Consider the following 11,332-nt stretch of genomic DNA (forward strand, 5'->3'; position numbering starts at 1 on the left):
AAACCCTAGCCCATGATAGGGTTCCATTGATTCTAATGGAGTCACGTCATGGAGGGCCTGGTGGTACAGTCACTTTAAGGGTCTGTCCACACGTACAGACTCGCAGCATAAATCTCGCTGCGAGTCTGACAGTTCCCTGTCACTACATACTCATGTAATTCTGCCGCCCCCTTAACCCCTTCGGCTCCTGCCCCACAGCGTGTATACATTACCTATCCTTGCTGCACGGGTCCCGGCGTACCGCTCTCCCTCTCAGCCAATCAGTGGCTGCGGCTGGTCTTTGTTAACACTGAACAGCTCATGCATTACCAAAGAAGAACACTAGATGGCCACACAGTACTTTAGAAACAGTGGCCCAGGTTTATTAACTTGGTAAGTGCTGGATTTTATGATTGAGATGTGTCCCCATACTTCAGTCCATACAGTGTGTGTGGAATATATATATATATATATATATATATATATATATATATATATATATATATATATATATATATCGTAAAAAATATTGCTCCTTCAATAGGAGCTTTTTCAAGCCAGACTGGCTTGAAAAAGCTCCTATTGAGGGAGAGAAACATCGCTGATTTTCCTTGTGTGCATTTTTATGGAATATACCGATCATCGAGAGCTGCAGTCGTTTTTTGCATTGACTGAATAGACACCTGTGGACCAAGGTGGGACAGCAGGCACCCAGCACGTACCATTGGACTTGAGTGCTGCGCAGTTTATATATATATATATATATAAATATATATATATATACACTCACCGGCCACTTTATTAGGTACACCATGCTAGTAACGGGTTGGACCCCCTTTTGCCTTCAGAACTGCCTCAATTCTTCGTGGCATAGATCTCCCGTTCCACCACATCCCAAAGATGCTCTATTGGATTAAGATATGGTGACTGTGGAGACCATTTGAGTACAGTGAACTCATTGTCATGTTCAAGAAACCAGTCTGAGATGATGCTAGCTTTATGACATGGCGCATTATCCTGCTGAAAGTAGCCATCAGATGCAGGGCCGTTTTAATACATTGGTGGGCCCAGTGCACAGCCCTCAAGAGTGGGCCCCCACCTTCCCTTTCGGCACATTGTATAATGTACTGAATTTGCCCCCACACTGTATCAAGAGCCCCAATACATACAGTAGTTACCTTATAACACTATTTCCACCATACAGTGATTACATATTACATTAAAACTGCACTAAACAAAACAGAAAGATATCACCATTGATACTATTACATAATGCCGCCACATCATGACCCCTAACACTACAACCCTATAACAGAGTGCAGTTACATCCAGTGACTCACCGGGGGCGTCTTCTCCGATCAGAGTCTGTCACCTTTTCTTTTTCTCTCCATCCAGCCTGGGCCACCCTGAAGTCTTCTCCTGGCTGTGAATCTTCTCTCCAGAATCTGCCAGACAAATATTTTAGGCTCCAACACATACAGTAGTTAGGTCCCTTGTACCCCTATACAGTAGTTACACCCCTCTGTACCCCTACATAGTTACACCCCTCTGTGCCTCCCTAGTTTTAAGGTGTCCCTGTAGTATATAGACCCTCATGTGCTCCTCCAGTTATATACAGCCCTCCTGTGCACTCCCCCATTAGTATATAGCCCCCCTGTGCACTCTCCCCAGTAGTATATAGCCCCCCTGTGCTCTCCCACAATAGTATATAGCCCCCTGTGCTCTCCCACAATAGTATATAGCCCCCCTGTGCTCTCCAATAGTATATAGCCCCCCTATGCTCTCCCACAATAGTATATAGCCCCCCTGTGCTCTCCCACACAGGGCTCCAGACTAAAAAATTTACCTAGGAGCCATTGGCTCCTAACCTGAAAAATTTAGGCGCCAAATAGAATATTTGGTCGCCAACATTTTAAACCATGTAAAATTAATGTTATGTTAAATGGGACTTACTGTGTGCAGAGGCCGCGGCAGCATCCTCCTCCTCCTCCTCCTCCTCCTCCTCCTCCTTTAGATTCTTTCTTTTCTTAGTTTGAAAACGTTCAACATGGAAACTTGCAACTTGACAACCATATCCAGTCTGACAACCATATACAGTCTGACTCAGTACTTCAGCTTCACTTGGCTAGCCTTTTAATGAGGCTTACTCTTCTGAACTTGAACTTAAAGGGAACCTGTCGACCCCCGTGCCGGGGTGACAGGCTCCCAACCCCCCGTTAGAGCCCCCTATATTCACCTCATGGCGCCGGGTCCCGCTTCTGAAGATGGTCGGGTCACGGAGATCTCAGCCGCTGCAGCCCGGCGCGCGCGCTGAGAGATGAGTCCAACGCTCATAGAGAATGATGGGAGAGTCCAGCGCTCCGTCATTCTCTATGAGCGTTGGACTCATCTCTCAGTGTGCGCGCCGGGCTGCAGCGGCTGAGATCTCCGTGACCCGACCATCTTCAGAAGCGGGACCCGGCGCGATGAGGTGAGTATAGGGGGCTCTAACGGGGGGTTGGGAGCCTGTCACCCCGTCACGGGGGGTGACAGGTTCCCTTTAAAAGCTTGCAACAGTCTATACATACTGAGCTAGACTTATGACTGCAGCCATAGTGACCCCCCACAAGATGTGTATATAGACAGATATATCTCTCACCTAGTGACTAATGCAAGTGACCCCCTACAATACAGACACCTGAGGGGCCCTGATAATAATAATTGTGCATATATCTATCTCCCAGTGTCTGCAGCCAGTTTGCCCTACACTTATAGATGGCCCCCTCCCCTTATAGATGACCCCCTCCTCCCCCCCATTATAGATACCCCCTCTTCTCCCCCCCATTATAGATGCCCCCTCCTCCCCCCATTATAGATGCCCCCTCTTCTCCCCCCCTTATAGATACCCCCTCCCCTTATAGATGGCCCCCTCTCCCCCCATTATAGATACCCCCTCTTCTCCCCCCCATTATAGATACCCCCTCTTCTCCCCCCCTTATAGATGCCCCCTCTTCTCCCCCCATTATAGATACCCCCTCTTCTCCCCCCCATTATAGATGCCCCCTCTTCTCCCCCCCTTATAGATTCCCCCTCACCTTATAGATGCCCCCTCTCCCCCCCATTATAGATGCCCCCTCTCCCCCCCCCATTATAGATGCCCCCTCCTCCCCCCCATTATAGATGCCCCCTCCTCCCCCCCATTATAGATGCCCCCTCTTCTCCCCCCCCATTATAGATGCCCCCTCTTCTCCCCCCCTTATAGATTCCCCCTCACCTTATAGATGCCCCCTCTCCCCCCCCCATTATAGATGCCCCCCTCCTCCCCCCCATTATAGATGCCCCCTCTTCTCCCCCCATTATAGATGCCCCCTCTTCTCCCCCCATTATAGATACCCCCTCTTCTCCCCCCCCTTATAGATACCCCCTCACCTTATAGATGCCCCCTCTCCCCCCCCATTCTAGATGCCCCCTCTTCTCCCCCCCTTATAGATGGCCCCCTCTCCCCCCCTTGAAGATGGCCCCTCTTCTCCCCCCATTATAGATGCCCCCCCTTCTCTTCCCCCCATTATAGATGCCCCCCCCCCCTTTCCTCTATGCTAAGCAATATTTAAAAAAAAACAAACACACAAACTCACCTGACAACCCGCTCCCCCGGCGATCCTCTTGTTCTTCAGGCGCTGTCCCCGGCTGATGCGCAGCTGCCGGGGGTGTCCCGTCCTATCCCCGGCAGCGCGGCGCGTCAGTGAGCTCCTGTACGCCGGGGCTGTGACTTCTGACACAGGAAGCGTCTCTGACGCGCGCTTCCTGTGCCGGAAGTCAGGGCCCCAGGCAGCTCACTGATGCGCCGCGCTGCCGGGGATAGGACGGGACACCCCCGGCAGCTGCGCATCAGCGCATCAGCCGCGCATCTTAAAGAGACAGCGCGCCGCCGCCGGGGCCAGTCGCAAATGGCGCCCAGATTAATAAATCTGGGCGCCATTTGCAAAAAGTCAGTCGCATTGGCGACCATTTTGGTCGCCATCTGGAGCCCTGCCACAATAGTATATAGCCCCCCTGTGCTCTGCCCCCAATAGTATATAGCCCCCTGTGCTCCCCATAGTATACAGCCCCCTGTGCTCCCCAGTAGTATATAGCTCCCCTGTGCTCCCCCATAGTATATAGCTCCCCTGTGCTCCCCCATAGTATATAGCCCCCTGTGCTCCCCCATAGTATATAGCCCCCTGTGCTCCCCAGTAGTATATAGGTCCACGCGTTCCTCTTCTCTTCCCTCTTGTGACCGCAGGAAGTGCGGCCACAAGAGTGACTGACAGGGAGGGAGCCAATGGCTCTCTCTCTGTCAGTATCGCTGCTGCTGAAGCGCCGCAGCAGCAGCGGGCGGGCGCAGCGGCGGACGAGGGGCCCTGCAGGGGGCGCCAGGGAGGGGTAAGTAGATTACCCATCCATGGCGCTCCCCCCGGACAGGCCGGTGGCCAGAGCCCTGTGTGACTGCATTGGTCGCACATAGCAACAGCCGGCCTGCTCGGGGGGGCCCCTTTAACCAGTGGGCCCCGTGCACGTGCACCATGTGCCCTCTGGTTAAAGCGGCCCTGATCAGATGTTGGGTACATTGTGGTCATAAAGGGATGGACATGGTCAGCAACAATACTCAGGTAGGCTGTGGCGTTGCAACGATGCTCAATTGGTACCAAGGGGCCCAAAGAGTGCCAAGAAAATATTCCCCACACCATGACACCACCACCACCAGCCTGAACCGTTGATACAAGGCAGGATGGATCCATGCTTTCATGTTGTTGACGCCAAATTCTGACCCTACCATCCGAATGTCGCAGCAGAAATCAAGACTCATTAGACCAGGCAACGTTTTTCCAATCTTCTACTGTCCAATTTCGATGAGCTTGTGCAAATTGTAGCCTCAATTTCCTGTTCTTAGCTGAAAGGAGTGGCACCCGGTGTGGTCTTCTGCTGCTGTAGCCCATCTGCCTCAAAGTTGGACGTACTGTGCGTTCAGAGATGCTCTTCTGCCTACCTTGGTTGTAACGGTTGGCTATTTGAGTCACTGTTGCCTTTCTATCAGCTCGAACCAGTCTGCCCATTCTCCTCTGACTCTGACATCAACAAGGCATTTCTGCCCACAGAACTGCCGCTCACTGGATGTTTTTTCTTTTTCGGACCATTCTCTGTAAACCCTAGAGATGGTTGTGCGTGAAAATCCCAGTAGATCAGCAGTTTCTGAAATACTCAGACCAGCCCTTCTGGCACCAACAACCATGCCACGTTCAAAGGCACTCAAATCACCTTTCTTCCCCATACTGATGCTCGGTTTGAACTGCAGGAGATTGTCTTGACCATGTCTACATGCCTAAATGCACTGAGTTGCCGCCATGTGATTGGCTGATTAGAAATTAAGTGGTAACATGCAGTTGGACAGGTGTACCTAATAAAGTGGCCGGTGAGTGTGTGTGTGTATGTATATATATATATATATATATATATATATATATATATATATATATATATATATATATATGATGAATAGAATGAGTGCACAAAAAGTTAACTCTGATTACCTTAAACAGAAGTTTAATATAAGAAGGGACAGAACAGTGCAGTATCAGTAACATTTCATTAAAAAATATCAGTCAACAAAGTGTAAAGATATATCCTTACACTCAAAACTAGGTACAAATTTAGTTACCAAATATTGTTCAAAGTTACATGTAACAGTAAATATAATGATCACCTTCTGCAGTATCCAGCAAGTAGTTTACAATATTAGTAGTTCCACTACTACTAAAAGTACAATAGACACTAAATGCCATGAAAAGGATATGAATAAAATATTTGTCATTGAACAATAATCCAATGCTCTGTTTCAGACAGTCCAACTGTAGCTGTATACTAGTGACTGTATTACCGCAGCACAGTTTTACTGACTGACCCAGATCCCCACAGAATCTTATGGTCAGGTGATTGTTATTTTCTAAATGAGCTTAAGCACCAAGCCATTAAGGTATTTATTGCTTAACTGGGTTAATGTGAAAGAAAGAAACAAAATCCCCACTGTCAACTTATACAAAGTAGTTTGGTCAGTATATGATCAATGTTTTTAGACAAAATTTGGAAGGGTTGGACCTCCACCGTTTAATTGATTAAAGGGGAACTTCGGATAAGAAAAACTTTCTATTTTTCTATTAAAAGTTATATAGATGTGTCTATACAATGGATTACTGTATCTGTACAGTTCTTCCACACTGGTAGCTGATAGAAATCCAGGAAGTGAAAAAAGTGGCCCCTGTGCCAATTTACATTGTCTCTTGCTCCTTTTGCTATCCCCCCTAGGAGACAAATCTTCCATGCCTCTGTCTCACATTGTGTGTGTTTGCTGAGCACAGGCTGATGATACATACAGGGAGCAGGGCTGGATCCCCCAATCCCCTGACTAATTCACCATCTCTGACCAAACAGAAGCAGGTGCAGCACAAATTTTGCTGATTGTAATGGGTAGGGGCTGTGATGATCACATGATGGAAAGCATTGCATTCATTTTTTTAACCTCTACCTGGAGTTCCCCTTTAAAAGTGCTGCAGTGCTTAGGCATGTGCCCCACACCTATTACTATCAGGCACAGTACCATGCAGTCACAGACATATCAGTTCAGTCCTATTCACTTGAATGGGACTGACCTGCAGAGGAGTGCAATAAAGAAGAGGAGGCACTTGTGTAAGCACTACAAGCCCATTAATCAGCTGATGGGGGTGCCCCACTCCTCTGATATTGATGGCCTATGCTCAGGAAAGGTTGTCGGTATTACAGTTCCTGTAAACACCTCTTGAAATTGTTCATAGCTACAGAATCTGCCAAAGTTTGTTCTATTTACTTAGAAATTGGCTTTTTATATACATTTGCAACTGTATGAAGTGCAATCATTGGCCTAACAGGCAAATATAGCCGCTGCAACTGGTCTTGCGATCTGCCAATGAATAAACAAACAGTCTTTTGTCAGCTGATCGGGCCAAACGCTAGTTGTGTAAAAGAGAATGTGCCATTGATAGCTGATTGCCAGAAGGGGCCACACTACAGATGGAGCCTTGTAAATCTCGGTGATCGGCGCTCCTTTATAGACAGCCTCAGGGGGTTTTTCATTGTTAGAAAAACATGGCTACTTTCTGCATAGACAACACTTGTCTCCAGTTCAGTTGTGGTTTGTAATTAATGGGGGAGGGGGGGGGTGAAGTTTTCAATATACTTTGAATAAATCAATAGTACAAGTCCATGAAAAAACTTGTATATCTTATTAGAGAAAATGCCTTATTCTCTATTTATCAGGCTGCCTACCACCCTATTCCCTCCTAGAATATTTAAAAACTGCTAAGGCTGTTTTAAACATAGTACTAGTGACTGCGGCTAGCGCTGCAATAATTTGCAGGCTGAACTGGGACGTGATACTGTGAGTGTTAAGGCAGCCTGTAATTATCAGTGGCTGCAATTTACGGATATCTGGGCTGCACCTGGACTTGTCACCCAGCAAGCCCTGGTCCTGCCTGCAAGCACGTGCTAGCGTGTGCAGAAGTATACAGTCTAAGAATGTGCCAGGCTACCCTTATACTACCTATTAAAGAGGACCTGTCACCCCCCGTGCCGTGGTGACAGGCTCCGGACCCCTCGTTAGATGCCCCCTATACTTACCTGATCCCGCCGGGTCCCGCTTCCTGAGCCGGTCGGGTGACTGAGATATCAGCGCCCGAAGCCCTGACCGGCTCAGGAAGCGGGACCCGGCGGGATCAGGTGAGTATAGGGGGCCTCTAACGGGGGGTCGGGAGTCTGTCACCCCGGCACGGGGGGTGACAGGTTTCCTTTAAATGTCTTAATTTATGCCAACATTTTGGTGCACAATGTTGAATCTTAAGCCACACCCCCTTCCAAGTAAAACTATGCCCCTCACAAAATCTAAAGCACATAATAAATATGGAGCACAGAATTCTGGTATTCTGGCATATTTGCAACAGTAAATATGACCCACTCTATGTGTGTGTGTGTGGGGGGGGGCAGTGAAAGCATTCTCTGTGCAGATGCTGACAGAAGTTGGTTGCTATGAAAACATCCTAACAACCATCAGTGAGTTCCATGCACAAGCCCCATTCTTCTTAACAGAGCTTGCTGACACTTAGAATGTTTCCACAGCAACCTGTGGAGGTTTAAAGCAACACTGTACCCACAATCTGTCCCCCACAGACCACTTGTACCTTTAGATAGCTGCTTTTTATCCAAGATCTGTCCTGGGGTCCGTTCGGCAGGTGATGCAGTTATTGTCCTTAAAAGACAACTTTTAAACTTGCAGCCCTGTGTCAAATTGGCGTGGCCTAGAGTGTGTGTGCCCAAGCCTTGCACCACCCCTCCGTCCCTCCTCCCCATCATTAGGAATGCCCTGGGCAGCATTTTTCCTAACAATCACCTGTCTGAACACTAAACATGTGCTGGATTGTTAAGGCACCTGTGCAGTATTCACACAAGTGAGGAATAGGAGAAGTTCTGCCCAGGGCCATTCCTAATGATGAGGAGGGACGGAGGGGTGGTGCAAGGTTAGGGCACAGACACTGTAGGCCACGCCAATTTGACACGGGGCTGCAAGTTTAAAAGTTGTATTTTAGGACAATAACGGCATCACTTGCGGAACGGACCCCAGGACAGATCTTGGATTAAAAGCCGCTATCCGACGGTAGAAGCAGATTGTGGGTACAGAGTCGCTTTAAAAGCACACACAGTGACAGAAAATCTGTCACATTAAAAATACAGTCCAGTCTATAAGCATCATGTGGTAAAGCAGGAGGAGCTGAGCAGATAGCTGTAGTCTTGTGGTAAAAGTTCAGTGATCACTTATCATTTATTCATGTGAACTTCTGAGCATTCTGAGCCAAGTAGCCATGTGGGTGGTCCTACTCCGTGATTGTCAGCTATTAAGTGTGCAGATAAAGAGCGGTCAGTCACTGGCTAGGACTGCCTACTTGACTACCTAAAATGACCAGAAACTTACATGAATAAATTTCCTGGAACTTTTTTTCCCAAAATTATATATATATATGAATATATTCGGCTGCTTACGCTCTATAGTAGTATGTAAAAAAAGAAAGGAATGTTCCGAAAGTAGACTGAAACTCCGCTATGAAAGAGAGTACAGACGAAAAGGAGTTTATAGCACCTAACAATCAGAACTCACTAATTTTTCTAGCACATGGATGGATTAGTTTCCCCGGGTTCCTCAACTTTTTGTCTGCATTTGTCTTCACCCAGAACCAGTATGCGTTGGTAGGATAGCGTTACAGTTTTATTGCAATAAAATTACAGGTTACATAACATCAACCTCAAATTCGAAATATGTATATTAAAATGTGCTTTATACTGTAACTTAGCCTTAAGAGAATGCTGAAACAAGTTAAAAGGTATCTATTAGAGATGAGTTAATTTACAATAATAACGTAGCAAAGCGCTTTGTTATCTCTGCAATCCGCTCATCAGCTGCTGCCTTATAACCCACTGCCGCTCCTTGCCCCTCCCCCCCGGGTGGTGGGAAAAACTAGATTCAGTCCTGGGAAACTTTTCCCAGTTTACCCGGACTGGATCCAGCTTTTCCCAGCACCCAGGGAGGAGCAGCATGGAGCGTCAGTCAGTTAAAAGGAAATAGGCTGATGAGCGGATTGCAGAGATAACTAGTATCTCTAGTATCTTTTATTCCCGTCACTTGACAGGACACCATTTCAAAACTTCAGCAGTCTGCAACTAAAGTAAGCAGCATACAGACCTGGTGGAAGGGCCATTGACTACACTATAATACACTTAAAGTACAGTTTATTGCGCTTCCAGAGGTTCCATACACAATTTTGAAAGGGTATTCTGCCACACAAGCGAAATGACAGGTTCCCTTTCAGGATTCTCCACATTGGACAAACTTTACTAGTTAGAAGGACCCACTGGCAATTAGCGAATTATAAAAAGTACCTCTGCTGGGACCCCCCAGAATCTGCTATTATCTGTGGGAAAACCTGGCGGCAAAAGCAGAATTTCCCTGTAGTCCCACCACAGGCAAAACAAGCATTACACAATACCCATTAAAATCAATGAATTGTCTGTGTAGTACAGGACACATCCTGCAGAGTGAGTGATCCACATTGTAGTCACTCTGGCCTAGAAATGAGGGTCCTAAACAAAGGGTCCCCTTTATTAACCCAGAATACCCTAATAGGGTATATAGAAATAGGTTTTCTAACCTTGGCAACTTCTTCATACAGAAAAGTATGATCCATGCAAAACTGTGATGCAAACCCTAATGGTAAAGCAATTTATAAGAAAAAAAAAATCTGTTATCATTGTGAAATGTTTCTTTTAAGCATGTCTCATACCCTTTGTCCTAAAAATCATGTAGTACTACGTACCTATGCCCAGCTGGTTATTTGTTCTCTGAAAATACTGCTGAAAACAACTGAGCAGGGTTACACAATACTACTTATAACATAATAGGAGGGGGTGCCAAGTCAGTAAAAGGGTACAAAGACTGTTTATCTGTCCTGTGTGCAGAAGGACTAGCCTGGTCTAACACAAAGAATACAGGGTTTCCTATGAATGGTTACTGAAATTAAAAGGACAAACACTGTTTTTTGTTTAGCTGGAAATAAGGCTGGATATATGTATGAGTGTTGGATATTTGGAAGTAGCAGCGAGTCCTGCTCTTCAGTATTGCTCACAGTACTTCTCCCTAAGGTCCTTTTTGGCTGAATGCCAGGTACAGCTGGTTCTGCCAGCTCTTAGCACCGATCAATTTAAAGTGGCAATGTTATTAAAAATATGCACAGCAATGTATGATAGTACATTGACACGGTAGACGTTAGAGGGAAAGACTGCACTGGTACCTATGTTTCTGTTTAAATTGCTAATCTTGCAATGACACTTAAATACACCAACAGGCAACCTACTGCCAACACAAATGGTGACAAAGAAGCAGTCAGAAATGTATATTAATATGCACAAAGAATAGCGAGTGCACCTGATAGATCACATTACATGATGCTTTGTTAATCTTATTAAAAACAAACAAAAAATAAATCATACATTTTCAGCGACATCACTATTCTTGATTTATCAGTATGAAAAAAAAGATTGGATCTAAAACCGAGTGCAAACCGCATTTCAGATTTGTGAATTCATTGTGAATGCCAAGACAAGTTGTACGTCTATATATAAATATATTCTGTAAAATTGATCAGCGAGCTGGGTTCTCTATTCTGATATGCCCTGCACTATTTCTATTACTTTAAGATGAACCATAAATAGAATTCGACGTCTTTATAAAATCCATCTAAAAAGATTGTAATCTTCCAAACAA

This window comes from Dendropsophus ebraccatus, chromosome 8, assembly GCF_027789765.1.
Source record: "Dendropsophus ebraccatus isolate aDenEbr1 chromosome 8, aDenEbr1.pat, whole genome shotgun sequence".
NCBI classification, from domain to species: domain Eukaryota; kingdom Metazoa; phylum Chordata; class Amphibia; order Anura; family Hylidae; genus Dendropsophus; species Dendropsophus ebraccatus.